The following is a 24,515-nucleotide window of genomic DNA, read 5'->3' as shown; positions in this document are numbered from 1 at the left end:
AAAATTAAAAATGTGATACTACTACTCTAACTCTAACATGCGATACCCGTATAATTTGCCATTGTACTAAACTTAAGAATTAAAATGTGATACTACTACTCTAGCAAAGATGAATAATAATAATAATAATAATAACACATAGCAGTGAGTGGGTTGTGTGTGTGAGATAAATAACACAAATAACCATACACTAAACCTCTATTTATACTTACCATAATAATCTTCAACCTCTATTTTAACTATATCTATTTGAACTCAAAACTAAAGTTCAATTAACAAGCTGACTCTATCCAAAATAATAAAATATGTTTCACATGTGAAAGCAATCAGGATTATAATTCCTTAAAGAATACAAGTAATCAGAGGTGAATCCAGAAGTTTTTGTGTTTGGGGGAGGGGGGATTATGTCAGTTAAGATGAATAGGTTAAAATGGGTCAATTAAAATAAGTCCGTTTATATGGGTTCGGGTATAAACAATTCATTTATTTAGTTACTGATATTCCAAATTATTCATGCTTATTTGCTAATGATATGATGGATTTACAACATTTCCTATCTAACTTAATTGTGTATACTTTTTTTATTATCAGGACAATATACAAACATGAAAACAAAAAAAATGAAAAATCAAAAATTTTCTACTGATAAGACGAATCTCAGTGGGGGGTCTATAACCCCCCCCCCCCCCCCCGAACAACACTTAGATCCACCACCGCAAGTACTCCCTTGAGGTGGAGGATATCTGGCACGATACACACCGGATCAACCCAACACCCCGTTAAGATGTAGCGTCGACATTATATATAGAAATTCTAAAACTTCATTAGAGAATTGGATTGTAGCTCATAGACAATGGAGGTCTCCCATCAAGGCCTTAATGTTGTTTTTTTGTTAGTTAACTTTTTATTAAAGAAAATACTTAATAAAAATGAAGATATAAGGAATTAAGGACCAAACATGGTACTTCAGATGTGGACATGATACATCGATACTCTATAATTTGTGAAGACAAATGCATTACTACAAGTGGGCCCATCTTGACCTAGGCCCACTGGACTAACATTGATTGTATTTGTGGGTCACACTACCGGAAAGAAGGCCAGTGCCAAAATCTATGATTAATTAAGCGATAAACATTGTAAAATAAAACTGAAATTAAAACAAATTCTATTTACTGTACATGTGTGTATGTTTTACTACAGAGGAGAGAATTAGAGAAAGCGGGTCACTTTTTTTTATGAACAAACAAAAACAAAACCCCACAAACCTGAACTTGATTGTAGATGACATATAGGCGATCGTTATTTACTAGATGCGTACCCGAGCGATGCGGTACGCAGACCCTGGAAATCATGCAACAATTATGGGTGTTCGTGATTCAGTTTAAAATATTAAAACCGTTTAAAACGGTCATTGGTTAGGTTTCAAGGTTGGTTTTGTTCTTTAACTTTCGGTTTCAAGTTTCAAAGGTTCAGTTTCGATTTTCAACGACAAAAAATCGTTCTCAAAGGTTTGGCTCACTTAATTTAAAACTGTCAAAAATATTAAAATAAAAATAATTACCATATTCAAATTAAATATTAATAAAATGCTCGTTTTCTATTGTGCAAGTTTTTAAAAAATATTAACATATGTGAAAGTTAAGGTTGTTTAAAAATCTCTGGGAAGGTTGGCTTAAAATAAAAATTAATCTATAGTAAAAGATATTTTTTGGGGGGAGGGACGGGGGGTGAACTTGATAGTATTCGATAATTTTATAAAGGTCGAGTAAAATTAAAAGTGAAAAATTGTAAATATTTTAAATAAATTAAATTTCACATATGATTTTATGCTTCAGAGACCATAATGCCCTTCTTCAACATGCATTGTAGGTTAGTACCATGTGTGCATGTGTGGGATATTTTGTAAATGGGAAAATTCTCAAAATAAGCATTTTTAAAAACAAAATTCTTGTTTTAGGTATCATTTGCAAAAAATTTCATAAATATGTATTATAAACTAGTCGTGACGAGTAGTTTGTAGAAACCAATTAGAATTTGCCACGTGTCCTTCAACTAACCGTAACGAGTACATTCACTAATCATTTACTCGTCACGACTAATAAGTTTCATGCCTCATAATCAAAGTCCACGAATAATTTATAAGTCATTTAGTAGCGACGAGTAGAATATAAGGTTAAACTAGTCGCGACGAGTTAATTACTAATAAACTACTCGTGTAGGGAATGTAAACGGGTAAACCAGTCGTAGCGACTAAAGTACTTATGAATTACTAGTGGGCGTTGATTACGAGCCATGAAGCTTATTTATTCGTTACGAGTAATGATTAGTGAACGTGCTCGTTACGGTTAGTTTAAAGACACGCGACAGGTTTTAATTGGTTCTACAAACTAATCGTCAAGACTAGTTTATAATATCTATTTCTGGAATTTTTTACAAATAATACCTAAAACTAGAAATTTGTTTTCGTAAATGATTCTTTTGGGAATTTTCCTTTTGTAAATTACCTAAACCTAAACGTAATATGAGGCTGTTGGACCTTAATATCTAGCCTTGATTTGGGCTTACTGAAATTGGGCCAACTTGGGGTCACACTGGGCTGGATCCAATACTGGGTGTCTACTGTTCAGATGCAGGCTGTGAAGATTATTATAGGGGTGCAAACGAGCCTTAATCGAGCCCGAGCCCGACCAGAGCTCGAGTCTAAAAGTAAGCTCGTTTAATAAACGAGCCCGGGCTTCACTTATTGAGCTCGAGCTGGCTCGCAAGCCTAAACGAGCCTGCCATTTATGTAAATTTTTAACATATATTTAATAATTATTAATTAATATATATAATGTTATGAAAAAAATAACTAAATAATATTATATTTATATATAATTATAAATATAAAAAAAATTAATTAATACATAATAAACGAGCCAAGATCAAGCTTGAGAATCTACTCACGAGCCGAGCTCGAGCTCCATATAAGTTAAATGAGCCAAACTCGAGCTCGGCTCGTTTGCACCCCTAGACTGAAGATGTAGTTATCACTCCCATCATTCTCTTCAAGATGTTTATGCTTAATAACCCGAATAGGGGTGTCAATCAAGTTGGATTGTCAGATTGAATTGTGGAACCCGACATGACCCATATTTTTATTCTTGACAAAGATTCTAATCCTAACCCAGATATACCATTTTGGTCAATTCAAAAACGACCCGTCACCCGAATTTATACTTTTCATCGAGCACGCTAAGGGAACCCTTTGTATTTCCTTTGTGAACCGATCATTTGTGCGAGCCATGTAGATGCATCGAACAACCACGAACAAAGCTTGTTCATGCTCATTCATTCGTCAAACACTCAAACTTTTTAACTAAATGAAAGAACTGATCATTTATGTTACTAGCATATAACACAAGTCAAGATTTTGATTTTTGAATATGAAAGACTGTGATCATTCAAAAAAACCTACTAGGACAAAGTAACATAAATGGTTTAAAACTAAAACCAATACTAAAACTGTAACAATGTCACATTAACTACTACTACCAACCAAAACTGTAACATATGCTAGATCTAAACCATAATACTAATCCCCCCCAAATGAATCCTTCTTTCCTTTCATCTTTGTACAATATCATCATCATTACCGAAAATATGGATCCCGCTTACATGACCGCCTTTTGCCTCATCTCTATCACCTTCCTATGAGAATTCGAGTGCAGAGCCGGAACAAACGTTGGACTCGCAGCCGGATGGTACTCAGGGAAGAGTCTTCCAGACCGGTACCGGACCCCACAAGCATTGCAAAGTGTTTTAGGGCCCATTGGGCCTCCTCTCCATTGTGGGGTTTTGGTTACTCCACAATGTGAGCATTTCTTACTCCCCACAACAATCTCGTTTTCGACATCCGGAAATGATTTCTTCCTCTTTTTGTTGTTCTTTGAAAGTACGATGAAACCGGACATTAACCATGGATTAAAGGTCGGTCTCACACGTTTGGTTCGAGTTCTCACGGGAATCGAGAGTTCAACTCCAAACGAGATGCCTTTGTTATTCAAGCTGGAACTGCGGCTTTCGAGGACTGAGTTTGGGCTAGGTGCATGAAACGACTGCATTTTGTTACTCTGCAAAAACGGGCTAACGTTTATACACAGGCCTGCTTATTTCAGAACCAATAATATATTAACGTATGCGAATATGCTTACAAGCACAGGATACTCGAGCTCTGTTAAAACCTCAGAAGGTATAGGCCCGAGTTGAGCCCAATCTTCCGCAAAACCATCTCCTTCCAAACTCTCCATCGGTAAATCAAGCATATTCAAAATGTCCCAATCCTCATCGTACGCGCTACGATTACTATTATTATTATTATTATTATTATTATCGTTATTATTATAATCGACCGTCATGCCGGAAAAACCAAACTCAGCCTTGCACATTCTCTTATCCTGGAAGAAAAAATTAGTCATTTTTAACATAGCATTTGCTATAATGTTATACAACAAACTGTCAACAAAAGTAATTAATAAATTGGTAATAAAATTGCTACAAAACCAAAATAGGCAAATAGTCAAATACCCATATGAAATAATCACAAAGATTTGGACTCGTGTAAATCTTGTACAGTTGTAACTTATCATAAGTTGTATGTGTCATGGGACAGACATAAGACAACTGTTCCAACAAAGTTTACAACACTTTTATTTACAACAAAATTTTAGAAAGTCAACCTTGTCATTGACAATAAAATTACAACAGTTTTTTTTAATTATGTGGAAGAGTATTTTTTTTAAATAATTTTACTGTTACATATTCACACACTTTTTAAAAATTCATTTTAAGGTGACAGCCCATTATTTCAATCATGATATACATGAAAAAAGGAAATAAGAAAAAAGGAAATACAATTAACACCCACGCGTGTTTTGGTAACCGAATATATCCAACTTTCTTTTTAAAAAAGAACAAATGTGATTTATTTATTTCTTTTCCTTATAAAAATTTTAACAACAAATGGTTTATTTTTATTTCTATTCCACACCTTTTTTTAATTTTATTTTATAAAATGTGAACCTGTGCATATGTATTCAAGAAAAATAAATAATAATAATAATAATAATATTTTTTAGAACATCGAATTTCTTATATTTTATGTTGTCTTAACCGGTCCAAGCTGCTTTAAAGTTTATATAATAATAATAATAATAATAATAATAATAATAATAATAATCCTAAACATATTAAACATTCTAGTTAATTTATATAATAACTTTAATAATAAAAAGGCAATAGACTAAAATAAGTTTGTTAACACTTTTATTAATTGATAAAAGGGCTTTAGCAACAGAGCTTGTTGCCTGGTTGCTTAAATTATGTTTTATTAAGAAATAAATAAAAAAAATGATAAAAATGAAATGAGCGAATACCATGAAAATGAAAATACTGTTATGAATTATTGACGAAAAGGTGGATGACACAATTGTCAAACACCTTTATTCACACGTTTTATTCACAATTGTCAAACTATTGAAATGTTCATCAATAGTTTATATTGTCGGTAATTTACTTTTTGCACAGTAGTTTTTGCCTTATAAATAGAATGTATTTGTAACGAAGTTAATCATAACAATTCACATATATCTCTTCACTCTCTTGTCTCTCAGATATAATAAAGTTCAATTATCATTTCAATAATCTTGTTATAATTAGAGCTAATATCATAACAAATACATATATTACCCACGTTTAAATAATAAAATAAAAATAAAGAACATTTCCGACTTTCATTTTAAAAAAACCAAAACGACGTCGTAACGTCAAAGCCCGCCGCCAACAAAACTTACCCTAAACACAAAAACCGGCCACCGGTTCGCCGCCGGAAAACAACACAAAACAAAGACCAAACCATAAACCAATATACAACAAAAAACCTCCGTCTAATCAAAACCAAAATATCCATATAATATAAACAACCCTAACCTGTAACTCCATCGACAGTAACCGTACCATCAAAACTTTGCGTGGTGTGTTTGTGTTTGTTTTTTTTTTTTGTAATAATAATTATTATTATTTTTGTTTTTGTGGGGTGAAGGTTTAGGAGGAAATGAAAATGGTGGTGATATTATTTAGGGTGAAGGTGTATGGGAAGGTGTGGTGGGGTGCGGTGTAGGTGATAAAAAGGTAAAAGAAACATATATAGGAGGGAGCAGGAATGGAGTAAATGTGAAGCGAGTTATTTTTAATAATAATAATAATTTAATATTTATTATTATATTTTTCTTAACGTCCAACAATCATATAATGCCTAGATATCTCGTATGAGGTGATCCAATAGTCAAAGATCATCGCTAGCTGGCCCACCCAACCTTACAAAGCACTTAAGCGTCTCCAAGTTATCTCTAGTTTCGGAAAAACCAAACAACCCAAAAACTCACTGGTGGTAAACCCGAACGCCCTCAGATCGAACTGGAGATCACATGTCCCCCAAAATGCTGTAAGTAGGGTTTAAACTTAGGTTTTCATTGAGAAACCTATGTTTCCTATCATTACACCGTATTGGAAAGTATTATTATTATTATTATTATTATTAGCTTGCAACAGAAATGAAAAAAGTGGGGTCCACTGTCACATGTAACGCCCGGTTCATGGATTGGGTCCGGCTTTGCTTGTCATTCACCGACATCTCACGTTTCACACGATTATTTTTGGTACAATAAGTGTCAATTTTAAAACATAAAATCTTTTCGAATAAGGTTTTTGTTAAGTTATGCTAATGGTCCCTACAGTAGTTATGTTTTTATTTTATAAGTTTTTGGACTTAGCGCGAATCTTAAATAAAGCTCGTTTAGTTATGAAGCTAGAGTTGGAGTTTGATATGGAAAGCTTGTTTTGGTTCGTGAAGCCTTGACGAGCCTTGAATATTTTTAAGTTTTACCTTTGCTGATTGCTGGTTTGGTAATGGCTTGTTTAAGTAGCTACACAAGCTTGAGCCGAACTTATGCTTATTTAAGGTTTTTGAAAAAATATATAAAAATAATTAAAAACGAATGTAAATGAGTTAATAAATAATAAATGAGCTCAAGCTCTTGTAAGTCAAATGAGTCGGTTCGACTTAGTTACACACTTAATCATAACAAGGGGTGTCGAACGATTAAAAAATAAACTGATGTGTGGGACTCCTATACTTAAGGATTCTATCTTTTAAGGAGCATGGACAACCCAACATTCCACTTTAGTATCATATGCTTGACTCTTCATCTTTGACCACAAAAGCTCTCAATCTCAAGTTTTTTTCTTTTTTGAAATTACCAATATCGAACAATCAACGACATCGATCAATATCCCCCGTTGCAGAATTGTGCGCATAAAGCCCATCTGAAAGGCTAAGATTTGAAGTCATTGGATTGTTTAGGTGGATATGCTACTTCACTCGTGCGGGCGAGAGAAAACTATTGACAAACGTTTCTACAATAATTTGAGACAAACTAGTAGTGTTATCGATGCATGTTTAAAAAGGTTTGTTTCTTTTAAAAACTCACTCTACAATGCGTGATTATGCTTCTTACATTTGAAGATAATCTCTAACATAAATCGTATACAAAGGATGCGTGTCATTGTATTCCCACATGTTAGGATCATAATTTTTATAACAAAAAGGCGTCGATATTAGAATCAGATGAGGTGCTAAAGCAAGAGTTAGGCAACCCTAACCCTGGCTGGACCAACTAGATGGGGGTGAACAGGGTAGAAATGGTCGACCATAAAATAAGTATAATTGGACAATGAGTAGAGGTGAACAAATACCTGGTTCCTACCCATACCCTACCCGCGTGTAGGACCTGGTATAAGATTTCTCCTCAAAGCCATACTCGAAACCGGAACCGAGTACCCGGTCAGAACCCGATCCTACCCTACTCGAAACCCGAAAAACACCAACCCGGTCAAGTACCTGACTAACCTGGAACCGATTCCTACCCAAACCCGGTTTTGACTTTTGTTAACCATACCTAGAACTAGTTCCTACCCAGTTTCGGTTCCGAAAATACCCTGTTTGTACACCTCTAACAATGAGTGAAGTATGAGGCCCGTAAACAATGAACATATATATCGACAAGCCGGATCATGTGGCAAACCGGATTCCCCCAATTAGAGCTCCGGCTTCTTCACCAAAGATTTATCTAGATTTTATCTATTTTAAATTTCATCCTTTTTTTAACCTAAACCGTGTATATCTTTAATTACCTAATTTACATGTTTATTTATGACCTTTATTTTAGTTGTTATTAGCCAGCTTATAATTTCAAATTTTTAAGAAAGTAAAATGGTCAGTCAAAAATTTAAGAATATCCGTTAAAGTAGAAGAAACAAAGTAACAAACAAGCAGGACCAAACCTGTAATATAAAAAAAATGACTATTTGATATGTCAAATCAAAGTTCTATTGTGAAAACTGAATCATATATTATCTAGAACAAATGAACGTGGTACACTAATGTGATTAATATTTAATACTTTATTATTATAGGCTGTGCATGTGTCCGTACTAGTGATATCATCATCACCACCAATAAGATCATACAAACCATCAAAGAACATGTGTTAGTTAGTTACTAAACTGTATGCTAAGCAACAACATATTCTTATCAAGTTATCATAAGTCTAGATCAGCCAGCACCATGTTTATGCATGCATGTTCTACAACTAATTCTGTATCACAATAACTTATGATTTGATCATAATTATATTTTAAGTTTTGATATTCTTCTTTTCGCATTTACATAGTAAAAGAAGACGAAGAGTAAGAATACAAACAAGATCAAGTAAAAATATTCCAATGTAAAACCAATGTAGCTTTTACTCTCCTGCAAATAATGCAAATTTACAAGTCAACATAAATCATCAAATCCTGTTTGACTTCTGTTGACCCAAACCGGTATTACAGAAAAGGAAAATTGGATTTTGATAGTAACTTTGACTTATTGACCGATAATAATCCATACCAAGACTTTAACTAATGACAGTCCTAACTTTCACTTTTTCCGGCTAGAAGCATACAAGTACTGTAATGCGCCTCTCCGTGGGTATCTGGTAACCATGTATGTACTATGTAGGGGTAGAATCACCAATTTGACAGCAAAAGCAATAAAAAATCCAATATAGAATATTATTTCCAAAGCCACAGGATACGACCGATTAACTGATGTTTCAAAATTTAATGTTGCTTCGTTAGAACCGTATAAACCGATACCCAAAACTCCCATTAAGAGAAAAATAGAACTCCCCGACGTGTACAAAATAAATTTTGTGGCCAAGTAGAGACGTTTCTTTCCTCCCCGGACGTCCTAACTTTAACTTTTGTTGCCAAATACATATTATACTTGATTTTCACTTGTTTCTCTCACAATAATGATATGAACGACATGGAGAAACGTATTAGCGAAATCGAGTATAAATCAAATGTAAATGGAGTGTAAAGTCTGTGAAGATTATGCTATCGGGAATGCTCTTGGCAACAAAAGTGAAAGTTAGGATTATCATTAGTCAAAATGCCAGTTTGGATTATTATTATCGGCCAATAGGTGATAGTTTGAATTATTAAAATCCAATTTTCTTAAAAAGGAACTTACAGGCTTGTCAGAAACAACCAACTTTTGCTCCATAACTTGACGTTATTTTGCATATATCTTCTGAGCATGTTTATATAGTTCAACATCCAGACTGTTTAGCAAAGTGATTTTGTTAAGAACCGCTTCAGAAACATGAAGTCGCGCCTGAATTATACAAAATACAACATAAGTTTCATGTCAGTTTAAAAAACATATACAAGAAAGAAATGTAGAAGCATACCTCTTTTGTAAAGTTTGCAGGAGATATTCTTTTAAAAGAATCAACACGCCTTTTGACTGAGACGATCTTAACTTAGAAACACAAGTTCCATAAGTTTCCATAAGTTTTCCAACTGTCATCTAATCATAAACGTCTCTTGGTCAGCATGTTTTACATTTAGAGTGGTTAAGAATGTAAAGAGAATGAAGTAATGTTACATTTTCAGTTTGTGCTTCATCGTTTACCGTGTCGTTTCCCTGTTAAGCAAGCAAATTAAACTAATGTTAAAACTAATTTTAAAGATTTACATTTGACTGTTGCGGTTTTATGAAATTTACCCGTTTTTACTTACTGCTTCAGTGACCGGATTGGATGCAGCTAACTGTGAAATCACTTGTGAACCGACTAAGTTTGCAAACATTGTAGCAGATTCTTTGTGGTCCTCGGTAAGTCCAACATATAACATGTCATCCAACCGTTTCTGCATCAAAAAGTCACACGGTCAACTCTTAAACTACGGCTGCTCGATTAGCCTTTAAAACTTTTAAGTACCTTTGCAACTTCAAGTACATATTTTCCAAGAGTCTGATGTGTCATGACACAGTGGCGAACTTCATGCGTCTCCCGGTTATTAGAATTGTTTGTCAAACCTGCAACCTATTTGCAACAGCATTTAGGCAAACCGCAAACACAATAAAGTTGACCGAGTTTGACCGGTCACCAAAACTCATACCTGGAAAGTGGCACCATTGTGAATGATGTCAAGAGCTACAGGGTGATTGATGAATTCATGCAATGGCATAACAATTTCCTTCATGTTATACGAGTCATTCCCATAAGTATAAGGCAAACCCTTTATTTTTCTAGCATCCCTCTGTTCATTATAATAAAAAAGTTACTCAATAGGAATCATTGATAGTAACAAAAAGATTTATAAGTTTATACAGACATACCCGAAAAAATAAGTCCTCCATCGTCCAAGGAACCAAATACTTCCACGGCCAAATCTCGAGTGTACTTATAATACGCTTTCTTAAACGCAGACGTGCAGATGTTTTTGATGCTGATGTCATGTTAGGATGCACTAAAAACCGAGCTGCAACTTCTATTGAAAACTCGTATGCACTAAATACTCGCTCAATCGGGCTTCTAAGTAATGTTACCACTGATGTTTTCTCCCTGGGCAGTTTGGTCATTATGCTATAGTCTCATGAGTTGCCAATAACCTGCAATTCCGTTTGCTGCACAAAAAAACGTAGCTATGATATTTAAAAACTAAAAAGGTTTAAACTTTTAAATGCTTATAAACATACCGAGGATCAAAATGTAGTTTATCATACGAACCCGGGCATTCCAGAGAGCTAGTGTAGAGTTTCTTCAAAAAGCTGCATACCAATGCATAATGATATTACATTGCAATATAACTATACAAAGACTGCTATATAAAAGGTAAAAAAATTTACCAATACAAATAACTTCGGCCTCCGGTTCTTGGAACATGAAGGAAAAACAACAAATCTTTTAAAATGTGACTATCTTTGGTATCAGAGTGAAGAGAAGACGATGCCCACTGCGTGACAGTAGCCGCGCAATGCTCGAAATCAAGAGTGTTTGATGATGGATAAACTGAAAGCCAATGAAACAACAGTAATAAAAAAAATTAACAATTATCAGGACAATTACACATATTTTAATGAACTTTTAAAATAACAACTAACATTAGGCGTATGCACGGTTCGGTTTGGTTATTAGTCTCAACCAAATTAACCAATCGGTTTTCGGTTTATTCGGTTAGTTTGTCGATTTACGGTTCGTTTCAGTTAATAAGCAAAATCAAACTTGGGCTAAAATTTTACAAAGAAATACATGAAATGAAGGTATTAATGCATAAAACGAAGATATAAATACATGAAACGGAGCATGGCCGTCTCCGAGATTTTGAGTGCCAAAGACGAGTATACAAAACGGGCCTTCTACAGAAAAAGTTCAGATTTTTAGCCCAATTAAACATAAACAGACTAAATACTAAATTACCCGGCCCATTTTTTCGTCGAATTAAACATTAACAAACTCATTATATAATTGTGCCCCCACCGAACCGTGCCCTAAACGCCCACCCAGAAATGGAGGTATAAATACATGAAACGGAAACGGAGGTATAAAATAAAACAAAAAAAATATGAACATTTTGAATAGTCCGGCTCGTTCCGGTTAACCTAGGGTACAAAAAAACTGATAACTGTTTTCCAGTTAATTCAGCTAATTTCGGTTCAATTATTATTTATTAGTTACTACTCACCCCTACTAATATAGTGGTACATACCATTGACAAGAAGCAGAAGCAGCAGAGGTAATCTGAGAGCATGAGCATGATCCATTCACTGAACTCCAATCCAATAGATTACTGTAACAAATGTAAATAATAATTAGGGTTTTTGGTGATTGATTACCTGTATAGGATCTGGTGCAGCACACAAACGCCGTCGATTTACGTACTCCACCGGAAGAAGCTCAGGATCACGGTGGCTGGAGAAATAAATTCAAATTACGCACTTTGGCTCGCCGGAGTCGACGGCGGCGAGAGTGATTAGAGGATGATTAGGTTAACGGATCTGAAACTAACCGATACAGTTAAACTGGCCGGCACGTATTCCGATTACCTTTTATTATTATTATTATTATTTAAAGGCGCTATTATATTCACATCGCGAGCTACTTGATATCGGCTTGATAAAAAACTCGAACGAGCCAAGCTTAATCGAGCCCGAGCCTAAAACTAAGCTCGCTAAATATACGAGCCGGAGCCCGAGCCTGAGCTTTACTTATCGAGCTAGAGCCAGCACATAAGCCTAAACGAATCTGCCATTTATATAATTTTATAAAATATATATTTAATAATTATTAATATATATATATATATATATTTATAAAAAAATAAATAAAATTAACTAAATAATATTTATTATTTTATACAAAAAATTATAATAGAAAAAAATATATAAAAATAATTTATAAATGGTAAACGAGCCAAGCTCAAGCTTGAAAATCTATTCACGAGCCAAGCTCGAGCTTTGGAAATAGAGCTCGAAATGAGCCGAGCTCGAGCTCTGTGTAAGTTAAATGAACCGAGCTCGGGCTCGGCTCATTTGTTCCTCTAGGGAAACCATACCACCAGCAGCCAGTTAATTGTGCCACCACAAGAGTAGAACTCTTTGACGTAACACACGGTGGGACAGAAACCCAGGTAGGTTTAGGGTTCGAACTGACAACTTCGCAAGGACTAGCTCAAATCCTTCATTACCAGCATATCCAAAATACCACGAATGAGAATCGAACTTGAGTCTCCCACTAGTGAACCCAAGTTACCTATCACTAGGTCACATGTGAGAGATAACTCTAAATTAACTAGTATGTAAATTACAAATTACAAGGATAATAGTATGTTCACGACATTGAATTTACACCAATTTTCTCAACCAGCTCCTATTTGTTTGATCTTGATTCCACCCACAAATAGCTAATTATTAATGGTTAAATCAATAATTAATTTTCTGATCATAAAGAGTTGATATAATGTGGATTCGGATTTGATTAAACTTTGAAGATGTACCTCGCATTTGGTTTAATGAAATGTAATTCGTTAAAAAGAATTATAATTTGAATATTCGGTAACGGTGTTTAATTGGTACGCTATTGTGTGTTTGCGATTCAATTATTATGAACTAAATGGAAACAAGATATTCTATCAGATTACATATGAAAAAGGAAGGATTGCATGTGTTGTTGTTGGAGGGGTGAAACGCCGAAAAGGATCACAATCGAGCATGTCACAAGTTTTTGAGACTCGCCAGCATTTGAATTGTTTCATTCTTGACGTTAATGATGTTTTAAGGAAGGGGGGGGGGGGGTATTGTTACGATACAATTTGATGAGTTTAATTGTCATTTGGTTTGGTAGCATTGCGATACGTTAATAACGAACATAACCATAATTGGGTTCGTCGAATTGGTTAGTTGTGATATTTTGCCAAATACCTATAAAGATAGTGAAAATGAAAGCGGAATGGCAGTTATGCATTAAATGGGATTCATCTTCTTCTCCACAAATCATCTACTTCTAAATCAAGTATAACAAAATTCATGTATAAACCAACATTTTTATGCAACTTTATTTCACAGTCATTGTCAGTTAAAAATCCAACTTTATTAGGTTTGTCAATGATATATAACTAATTAAGTATTAACTGAGTTAATCTTCCTTATGTGTTAGGGGGCTAGATTTAGGTAACAAAGAATATACAGATAAGGAAGGCGACTAGCGCAAATCGTCGATGATCCATAGTGATGCACTCATTAGGTTTAAGTACACTATTGATTAACTAAGCTAATATAAATAGTTAGTTAATCATTTACAATCATCCCGTGGAAGTAATACAATTACCTACTAGACGCTCTACTTAGGCTACTCCCATTCACAACCAAACTCAACCCAACTTTCATTAAAAAACAAATTTCTTACTCTTCCACCTACACAATCTAACCAAACCCAATTTTTCACTCTCATTCACAACCCAACCCAACTATTTTTTTAATGACTAAATATAAATTATGATTATTTTTAATATTTTTAAAAATAATTTTTTTTGTTTGACAATTTAATTATTTACTTTAAATAGAAAATAAATTAAATAAATATCTCAATATACATTATAAATAAAGAAAAGAAATTATGAATTTTGATATTTTATCATAATTTTTTTTGATTTCTATTGGATTAAAATTTTTAGATGATAAGTTTACAAAAATAATAATTATTATATAATTATCTGGATAGAATTTTAATTTTATGTGACAAGTTCATTTAGATGTTGGAGTAAATTAACTATTTTGTAGAGTGAATGGATTGTGATGTCAGCATACCGACCAACCCAACCATGGGTTGCTCCACCGATCAAGTCAGACTACATAATTCAATTTTGAATTTTTTTTAATAATAAACACCCGACCAACCAAGAAAGATTCCCTCACTGGGAATGGTCTTATACCATGACATGTCACACGGTATCATAAAGCCAATTTTAGTTGACTATCGACGACTCATGGTTGAATATGATTATATTTTGTAACTTGTAACTTTAAAAAGCTAGCTAGGTCAATTGTCAGTATTTTTTTTGATCGGCAAGAGGGCTCGATCACATATCATGTTAACTTGTACCAACGATGCTATATATCTAAAATAACAGCATAAGCCCAACCATCTATAGTCTCATGGCCTAATTAATAGGCTCAAATCATATGAACTTTTGATAGACCAGTGAAAAAATCAAACAGCCATATTCTACTTATTATTTTTTAATTTTTTGTATAATCAACTGTAGTTTTTTTATGATCACCTTTTAGTTTGGACCTAAATACCTATAACACCCTTCGGGCTGAGGATTAAAGAACTCGCATGGTTTAGATCATTGGTTTGCCCAAACAACCTTAGAGATATCGAGATGGCTTAAACGACTTGCTCCAAGTAGATTCTCTGGAAGCTCGTCTCGTGTGTTTGCCTACACAATTTGCATAAATTCTTAGTTACTTAAAGACCAACATTAAAATCTAGTACCAAACTCATCATTACTTATTTACTTAGAAACAAAAGTTGGAAGAAAACAAATACCTGTATAACAAACGCGAAATCAGTTATTATACTACTGAAACAACTGAAAGTCTTGACGGCTAAACCCCTTGCAAGTGCCGATGAACCAACATCGATGTCCATCTATAACAACTTTCAAATGATTTAAGTTTAAGAATAATAAACATAACTCTAGAGTTGATTTGGTAATTTACCTCCAAGTAGTTTTCCCCGCGGATGTAGTTGATATTTAGGACATGACCGACTAGAGTCGGCCTATGAATAGCCTGCCTGAGAATCCATGGTCCCTTTGTGTGTGTAACAAACCATAATATTAATGTATGCTTTAGTGTATATTATCATACAATGATAAACTAATGTCTACTCACCTTAGTACAAGAGGGATGACCTTAAATCTTGAATTCCTAAATGCATCATCTCCTTCTATAAATCTCTCTAGCAAAGGTATATCTTTGATAGGCGTACGCGTTGCATAATAAAACGCAAGATTATAAGTTATAGAACCTGGGATCTGATTCATCACAACATTCATACAAAATATTACTCACGACTCGAGTTTGATTTGAATCCGTGTTTGTACAAATTAAACATAATTTTTACTTTAACTACCTGGAAGTTAACAACAATGAAAAACTCTGGACGACTATCAGCTGCGCAATTCTGAAAAATAAATCTAGTGAGTTTCGTAAATTTCAAACCGAGAAACCAAAAAATTAAGAGACAAACCTGAACAATGTTTTCGGGTCTACTAGCAAGATGATCTTCACGTTTGTCTGATTTTAGCCAGTCAACCGCAACAGTTTGTAGTTATATATTTTCTACTGCAATCTGGAGGACCAATACAAACATTAAGAGCATTCCCAATGGATTCCCTAAATTGTGTGAGGGGGTTCTCCATTTTAACAACACCAACTACAATACCAATCTACATAAACAATGATTTATAATAGCAAAGAAAAAAACCTAAAAATTACAACAAAATAATCAAAATCAAGAACAAAATAATAATAGCAAATACCAGCAAATACTTATAACAGTAAAAGAAAAAATCTAATAATAACAACAAAATATAAATCAGCAAATACTTATAAGTTATAACGTCTCATAATCGAAAATTAGCAAACACGAAGAAAAAGTAATAGCAAACACCTATAAAAATAAACCTAATAATAACAGCAAATTGGTTCTCACTATTTTCATGTTAAGAATAAAATGCATCTGATCCTGTTTCTTGACTAACCTTCTTATGGTCTTCAAAAAAGGTTTCTCCGCGAACTTGAAACAAAGACAGTTCGGGCGTTGACCAACTGTTTGGCAGATCACCAGTTTGCTCTTCTGGAAGAGAGATTGTGTAGTTGTGTGATACACATTCATCCCGCACAATTGCGCCTGAATCCGAACAACTCTTTTTCTGCTTTTATAAATTTATATGTTAGAAACCTTTAAATAAAATATCAAGTACCAACCATACTATTACCTGAGAGTATATTCTAGAATCATTATCAGCAGCCCGGTTACCTTCTGATTCATCATCGAACAAAGGTTCCGGGAAATCAAAGAATTCGTCCGAATCATCATCTATTTTACCTTCTGATCCATTATCCTTCTTATGCAGCAAACCGTCTTTCTTCAGTTCTTGTAACGGGAATTCAGGTAACAAGTTATCGTCTAAGTTTGTTTTGAAGTGTTCTCTCAAAGCTACAAATATATGCATACATGTACATTGATTCAGTATGCAACATATATGGGATGAAAATCGAAAATATAAAAAATACACTCTTGTAAAGAAGCAACCAGCAAGTGCTTCAAGCATGTGAATCGTGAGGCATCGATCCGAAGATTTATGCGTGTAATGTCTCCAAGATTTCCAGTCAATAGCAAGCATGTGTCTTACAACTGATTGTTTGTACTGATTCCCAGGCGATATCACATACCCGCCACCTGTAAAAGTACCAATCGGTTTTAGGACAGAAGTATTTCGATAAATCTTTATTTTGTTACACTTACACTTAAGGAATGCGCGGACAAAGCCTTCTTGAGGGGGGGCATTTATTATGAAATACAGAATGATAAAGAATAACTGCACGCAATGGAGTAAACAAACACGATCGGTATTATTAATGATAAGAACTTGAGTTAGATGTAATCTGAAATGAAAACCAGGGGAAGGTTCATGTACAAAATGATCTTAACATGAGAACGTAGGAAACAATAACAATCTATCAAAAATGAGAACGTAGAAACAATACCAACTACAATACCATTCTACATAAGCAATGTTTTATAATAACAACAAAAGAATCAAAATTAGCAATAAAATAATAACAGCAAATACTTGTAACAGCATAAGAAAAAACATAATAATAACAACAAAATGTAAATCAGCAAATACTTATAACGTCTCATAATCGAAAATCAGCAAATACGAACAAAAAATAACAGCAAATACTTATAAAAACAAACCTAATAATAACAGCAAAATTGATTCTCACTGTTTTCATATTAAGAATGATCTGTATTTGATCCTGAAACCTGAAAAACCAAGTTATTTATGCAATGAATTTTTGTACCGTATGCCCCATTGTCTTCCTTCCTCCAATACCGTTGCAGTAATAAATCTCTTCGTTTCATAGACCTGAAATTTACAGAAATAAAATTACTGTTTTATTGTTGGACTCATAGCAAGATAAGCATATAACGATATCGTTATGAGTCATTCATACCAAGGCAACCAATCACCATCTAATTGCTTGTGAATAATATCAGTGTGACCATCTATGTGTTCAATCACACTACCCTTGAGGAAACAGAAGTCCCATCTGCAATATGTATATAGCATAGTGGTACATTATTATGATAATATGATAAAAAAGTGGAATATGTGTTCATGTAGTGATCTCCAAGAAATAGTACATTGTTGTTAACTTCTAGCATTGATTAATGTTTTAAAAGATAATATATATTCTTACTGTGATCTTGAAGAACCAAGAGACATGATTGTTTGGAAAATAATCTCTGGGGTTTCTTCTATCACACTAACAGCCGCTAATGCTGGATGTTGATCTCTCTGCAATACAGACGAAGCAATTTTAACTTTAATTTTTTTTTTGGGTGTGAAACGGAGCTGATTCAAGAGTTAGCATACCCATACTTGGATATCAGAGGTAGAAACTTAAAACTGGGCATAACTTGGCCTACGTTTGAAGTTATGGGGCTCATAATTAAGTAGTGGAAGGAAACGTCTTGGAAATCCGTATGCCGTCATTTAGAGCCCAAATTTTAAAGTCAAAGATTCTTCCAGTTTTAGCAATCTTAATTAATTAATTTATTTTTCTGTAAGGCTATGTGTAATGATCTCACTAAAAAGTGTGAAAGTGGTCCCACGTTACCGGCACGTAGACGGGAGTGTCACGCTCACTTAGTGTGTAATGGTCTCACAAGGCTCCGCTTTTTTTTATTGTTTTTTTAAACTATTGCGAGGTGGAGGCTTGTGGATTTGGTAATAAAATTAAATCAACAAGTAAACTTGCCCCACGCTCGTGACCCCATTACACATACCCTTATATGATGCATGAATCTTTGATTTAGGTTACTTGTGTGTTTATTTAGTAAGCCAATTTCGTTATTTGCCGGCCCGATTTCTGGGTGCAAGTCCGCCATATTTAGACTCACCCTAGTTGTGGGTAGCATTAAAGGATTTGGGCATCATACAAACCTTATTATGACCTTCTTGATAATTTGCTTGTTTAAACAGCCTAAGACCTGAAGCCAAAAAAAAAAAAAAAAAAAAAAAAAGCTTTATAAGCATTTACTTTTGATCACAATGAGAAAACATTTCATCAGCTTCATGTTTACCATTGCGACAACCGACGATTGTCCAGTATGATGGTTCGCACATGTCCGCAGATGTGGGATCCATGATTGATGCTAAAGAGATGTCACACACTCTACCAGAATAGTTTGACCTGAACATCAAAGTTGGTCTTATATATTAAGAATAAAATATTAACCAGAATTAATTAGTTCCTAACTCTACTTTGACAAGATTTATCTTGAAAATCTACTATTAATCCAACTTTATTATCTGTATAAGATCAAAATGAACAATATTAGTTGTCGGTCATACCTCGGACAATCGAAAAGGTTTCCCGGATACAGGTTCACCTAAATTTATTAAAACAATTTAGTCATTAATAGCAGTATAGCAAATGGTCATGAGTTTTTAATGTTAATCGATTTTCACCTTCTGAGTTAACTCCCGAAACGATTTGATCCATCTTGCAGCTTCTTCTGGTTGCTTGCCCCTAACTATGTGTTTCGGGAAGTAACAGTAACATGTGTACATTTTTAGTATTAACTATTAAGTCTACTCGGATTAGCTAGAAATTAAGGATTAACCGATCAACGCACTTACCTTCACATGAGCATCATAGTTTGAGGTGCCACTGAGCGTGAAAACAAAGAAGACCTGAATTAGACATGATAATGTAGTAGTCTTTAAGGAGTAACAATTAGCAAAATATATAGCGTCAAGCAGTCGAACGCGTATAGCTTTATCTAAAGATGATATATATACCAGACATAAATATAGATAAATTTTTCGATACCTTTCCTCGAATGCATTTCCTCCCATTGTCCATTACATGAACGTTGGAGTCCACAACTGCGCTTCTAATAGGATCCTGGAACGAAGAACCAAATTCATGTTAATTTTTAGAAAATATGTTGCATAGAGCTGAAGAGTTGAGCATGAAATTTGTTTTCTTTTTTTGCAATCATAATCTACAAGTAAAGAGAAAAAAATGCAATAAAATTGGAATGACAAAAAAATGCAATAAAATTGGAATGATACATATAAGATTAGCATGTCCATACGCAAGGATGACACAAAAAAACATACATCTAAAATGTAGATACCCACAATTGATCAATAAGGTTACAGATGTTTCATAGAAAACAAACTTAAAAAACTAGAATCGTTTTTTATTACATACCAAAATATCTACTTACGTTGGTAAGGCCAAATACCAACTAATATTGTTCATTTTGACAGGTAGTGACTCATGTCTTTGTTATTTTTTTGCTTGGATGGAGGCTTCCAAGTTCTCATGATGTCACTCATCCTTGAATTACCCTCATCAGTGCACACTTAACTATGAAGTTGACGATATTATTATTATTATCATTATTATTATTGTTGTTGTTGTATCAAAAGGTGAAGTAGAAAAACCGCAAGGACCTCTAGGTGATTTCGATAACGAATGTAAAACTAGGTAAGTCGTAGGGTTGGAAATATTGGAATTCAAGCGGATTCGTGTATTTCAAAAACGTTAAAAGAAAAAGATGTTTTATTTTGAATACAACTCCGTTTTTAATTAAATTTATATCGGAAAATATGCATATAAATAGTTATTAAACACTACAAGTTCAAATAGAATTAAATAATATGTTGAATAAAACATTGAAAAAAAGGTTATCAAATTTACTTTGTTGAATTCCCTCCCCATCATATGTTATGTTTACTTACAATCACTTTTATCTACGGGTCTTAGCTGGTGATTGAGGCTGTTTCTCTCTCGACAAAGAGGCTGTTTGACTCTTTCTAAGGCTAAAAGGTGTTGTTATTTTTAGGGGTCAGAGTTCACGGTATATTGATGATTGAGATGATGCCTAAAGAAAGCAGATCCAATGAACCAACCCCTTGTAAAAGACATATATGTCGGTTCACAAACTACAACACTGTTTGACACACATCTCCAACCTTAATGTTAAGAGACATAAACATGAACGGTCCAAATCTAAAACCTTATCTTCCTGCACAAAGCAGTTGAGTAGGACCCACAAAATGAAATTAATGCTAATTAAAATTTGAATATCATTTGGACCAAACTTCCTGTGTACGTGCCAAAACCAATTAAACTCGCATCTTAAATGCTATTCCCTATAGCCAAACAATACTTTAGGTTCGGGGTTGATGCCTAATAGCCCACTTACAGAGACAAAGTCTGTTAAACACCTAGAGGTCCTAGGTTCAAGCAAAACAAATTTGTCTTAGATAAAAGGTTCGAGGGTATGTTATAATTCAAGAAAACTTTGTTGTATACTTGAATATTAAACTAATAGGAAATCGAACAAAGTTCTTTGTAATCACGGATCAATTATATCACGTACCTTAAGCAAATCTTACATCATTTTTGTTTTTGGTCTGTCCAGGACAAATACTGGGCCAATGACCGCCACAACGACCAGTTTTGGTAGCAATCAACGCACAACGGAGAGGTGAACTTTCTTAAATCAATAAATTCATAGCATACAATCCGTAGTATATGCATTATAACAAAACTAATTAAGATAACAAAGGAACATTTCACATAACATAACATTAAAAAACAAACCAATCATAAACAAAATAATAAAATTCATTCACCGTGGAGTTCTTTCTAATATTCATCCTCATGTATATATGTATACAGTATATACCAGTTAATAAACAGAAACAACTAGCTGAAAATGATATATGATGGGAATTCATGGCTCGTCTGTGGCTCGGTAGATGACTATGGGAGATTCCTTTGGGTGCAAAGAATATATTAGTTAATATTAACTAGTTTGTGGATAATTATCTTATAGAATCCTAATCGAGTTATGATAGGATACGTGCTAGATATATAATTATTATGGGATTAATTAATCGTGTCCTAGTTTTAGTAGAACGTGCTTAGGCTTGCTATATATACAGTGATTAAGTATAAGGACACTGTAATCAAGTTTTGAGTTGAGTTTCTTGATTAATAAGCGTTATGAATGAATTAGGCCAAAATCCGATTTGTGTTCTAATACCGAATAAAGCATGTTACCAATTAATAACTTAATACATATAGAACAAACAAACATACCTTGTTGTATGAATGCGAGATAGATCTAAAGCTCTTGAAACGACGATTTTGAAGAACGTAGTAAACTGAAGAGGTATGTACCCGCCTCAACATCGAGCGGGGCGGGCCAACCCACAAGATATATACAAGACATTAGAAATCAAAGATATTATCAAGGCACAAAGCCAAAACTTATGCTCAAGCATCACATGCTTGCACATATCACATATGCTCAAGCATCACATATGCTCACGCATCACATGTGCTCATGCATCACATATGCTCGCGCGTATCACATGCTCACGCATCATATATGCTTATGCATATCACATCGTGCGTGGCGCATCCGCGCGCGGCGCATATCACATGCTCGCGCATCATACATGCCCACCCATATCACAGTTGCGCATGGCGCAGCTGCGCGTGGGGCATCCGCGCGTGACGCGTATTACATGCTTGTGCGTATCACATATGCGCATGAAATATCTGCGCGTGAGAATAAAGAGAAGACCTCGCGCATCCTCAGGATGGGCGCATATCACACATGCACATAATCAACCTCGTCCTTATCCAAATCAGGATTAGGGCAACCTTGATTGTGCACGTCAGACAACCTTCCAGAAGGCATCTTTTTAAGGAATAAGGATATGCTGATGTTGACAGCTGCTAAATGAAAGGTGGACAGCTCAGCATGACTCATGGGTTACCACGTGATCATAACCAATGAAAAAGCACCAGGTGTCTCCAGGGACACGTGGCGCAAATCGATTGGAGGAGGCCAACAAAACCCTAATTTGGTCTCAGCTCAATCAGTGGAAACCCTAGCACTATAAATACATCATAACGTACACAGTTACAGACACATTGATTCACATTGAAGCATATTCAATCACACAATCATACAGAGTAACATACAGTATTCAGCATTTTAAGCAATACTTTCCAAATTCCCTTACTCTCACATTATCATCTTCTCCTACATATACTTATTCTCACGCCGGAGGGTTACCCCAAAGAGGACCCCTCTGTCCCTTTCTGAGGGGTAAGTAACGGCGCTGTTCATTTTGTAGGTGGAAGAACACAGATCCAGAAGAACCATCGGTGGAATAGTATAATCACACCCGAGGAAAGTAGATCTGCTACCAGTGAGTAGATCCACGTTTCTTCATTGGCGCCATCCATAGTTACATCGGCAATCAGATCTCATCAGATCTACATAAAAAAAATCAATCACCATGGTTTCTGGCGTTCGTAACGTTGATCAAGCTCTGAAGGATATTGAACGTGAGGGTGTTAACGACGGACAGCAGGTTCTGAGGGTTCTGCGTGATTCTACGCGTACCACCAGCAACCGTCCCCTCGTCACAACCCCTCACGGCCAGACTGAAACTCCTCCAGACGATCTCACGTTACAAAATCTGGCCGGCGCGAAACAGAAAGGACCAATGGGTCCAGAAGAAGAAACAAATGATCCGAATGAATGGCTCATAAACGAGCAGCGGCGTCTGATGGAAAAGTACAATGAAATGGTCAAACAGAAGAAGCTAGCCGACCAAACACAAAGGCAAGCGTTTGATAAGCAGACTACAAAAAGGCCGCGCGCGCCGGAAGAAGGACATTCTGTTCACACTGCACACACTGAGTTCAGTGATGAAGAAGTGCATAGCATGAGGAAGACGCGGGATACTCATGCAGGAGGCTCACAGCTCCGCGCGCCTGTGAACATGGCGCCTGGAGCCAGAGCCGATCTGGATCTGCACATGCCGTACAGCCCACCAGTCAGAGGGCAAGTGGACGTAACCACACCCTACAGACCAGCCATCTTGGTGAAACACTCAAAGTTCACTGCGCGCATCGCGCAGGCTCCCATCCAGCACAAGACCAAGATGCCAAGTGGTTTGGGTAAATATGACGGCACGACAGATCCAGACGATTTCTTGCAAGGTTTTTACAACACGGGAAACCTAGAAAGCTGGACGATGCCAACATGGTGTCATATGTTTGCTCGCTGCCTAACGGGCGCGGCGCGGGTATGGTTCGAGAGCTTGCCGACTGGGCAAATTGATGGGTTCGAGGAACTATTAGAAAAGTTCCAAGCCCACTTCGTACAGCAGCGCAGGCACACGCGCGATCCTGATGACATCATGCACTGCGTACGCAGGAATGATGAAACGATTGAAGA

At 35.2% G+C, this 24,515-nt stretch overlaps 1 long non-coding RNA gene and 3 pseudogenes across 3 annotated transcripts; all 4 read right to left on the bottom strand.

Annotated features, from left to right (window-relative positions):
• Nucleotides 1-3,465: 3,465 nt before the first annotated feature.
• Nucleotides 3,466-4,446, bottom strand: LOC143554452 (GATA transcription factor 11-like; annotated as a pseudogene).
• A 4,255-nt stretch (nt 4,447-8,701) lies between these two features.
• Nucleotides 8,702-11,466, bottom strand: LOC143554445 (protein-tyrosine sulfotransferase-like; annotated as a pseudogene). Its single transcript, XR_013139021.1, has 9 exons — nt 11,279-11,466; nt 11,129-11,200; nt 10,769-11,056; nt 10,549-10,689; nt 10,368-10,472; nt 10,034-10,296; nt 9,837-9,955; nt 9,617-9,760; nt 8,702-8,851 (listed from the first exon to the last, which is right to left on the bottom strand). The product of XR_013139021.1 is annotated as a protein-tyrosine sulfotransferase-like (transcript).
• A 3,759-nt stretch (nt 11,467-15,225) lies between these two features.
• Nucleotides 15,226-19,425, bottom strand: LOC143554453 (protein ENHANCED DISEASE RESISTANCE 2-like; annotated as a pseudogene). Its single transcript, XR_013139022.1, has 15 exons — nt 19,314-19,425; nt 19,174-19,220; nt 18,428-18,525; nt 18,182-18,277; nt 18,029-18,093; nt 17,466-17,538; nt 17,253-17,399; nt 16,977-17,156; nt 16,699-16,847; nt 16,185-16,286; nt 16,068-16,118; nt 15,833-15,969; nt 15,653-15,752; nt 15,480-15,581; nt 15,226-15,369 (listed from the first exon to the last, which is right to left on the bottom strand). The product of XR_013139022.1 is annotated as a protein ENHANCED DISEASE RESISTANCE 2-like (transcript).
• A 271-nt stretch (nt 19,426-19,696) lies between these two features.
• On the bottom strand, nt 19,697-22,420 carry LOC143554454 (uncharacterized). The gene is made up of 4 exons (XR_013139023.1): nt 22,355-22,420; nt 20,066-20,140; nt 19,873-19,926; nt 19,697-19,766 (listed from the first exon to the last, which is right to left on the bottom strand). It is a non-coding gene; the product is annotated as an uncharacterized LOC143554454 (long non-coding RNA).
• Between the last annotated feature and the right edge of the window lie 2,095 nt (nt 22,421-24,515).

This window comes from Bidens hawaiensis, unplaced genomic scaffold (assembly GCF_021521415.1).
Source record: "Bidens hawaiensis isolate Kalapana, Puna unplaced genomic scaffold, B.hawaiensis_p1.1 tig00017681_1, whole genome shotgun sequence".
Taxonomy (NCBI): Eukaryota; Viridiplantae; Streptophyta; class Magnoliopsida; order Asterales; family Asteraceae; genus Bidens; species Bidens hawaiensis.
This window is presented reverse-complemented; position numbering and strand designations above follow the sequence as displayed.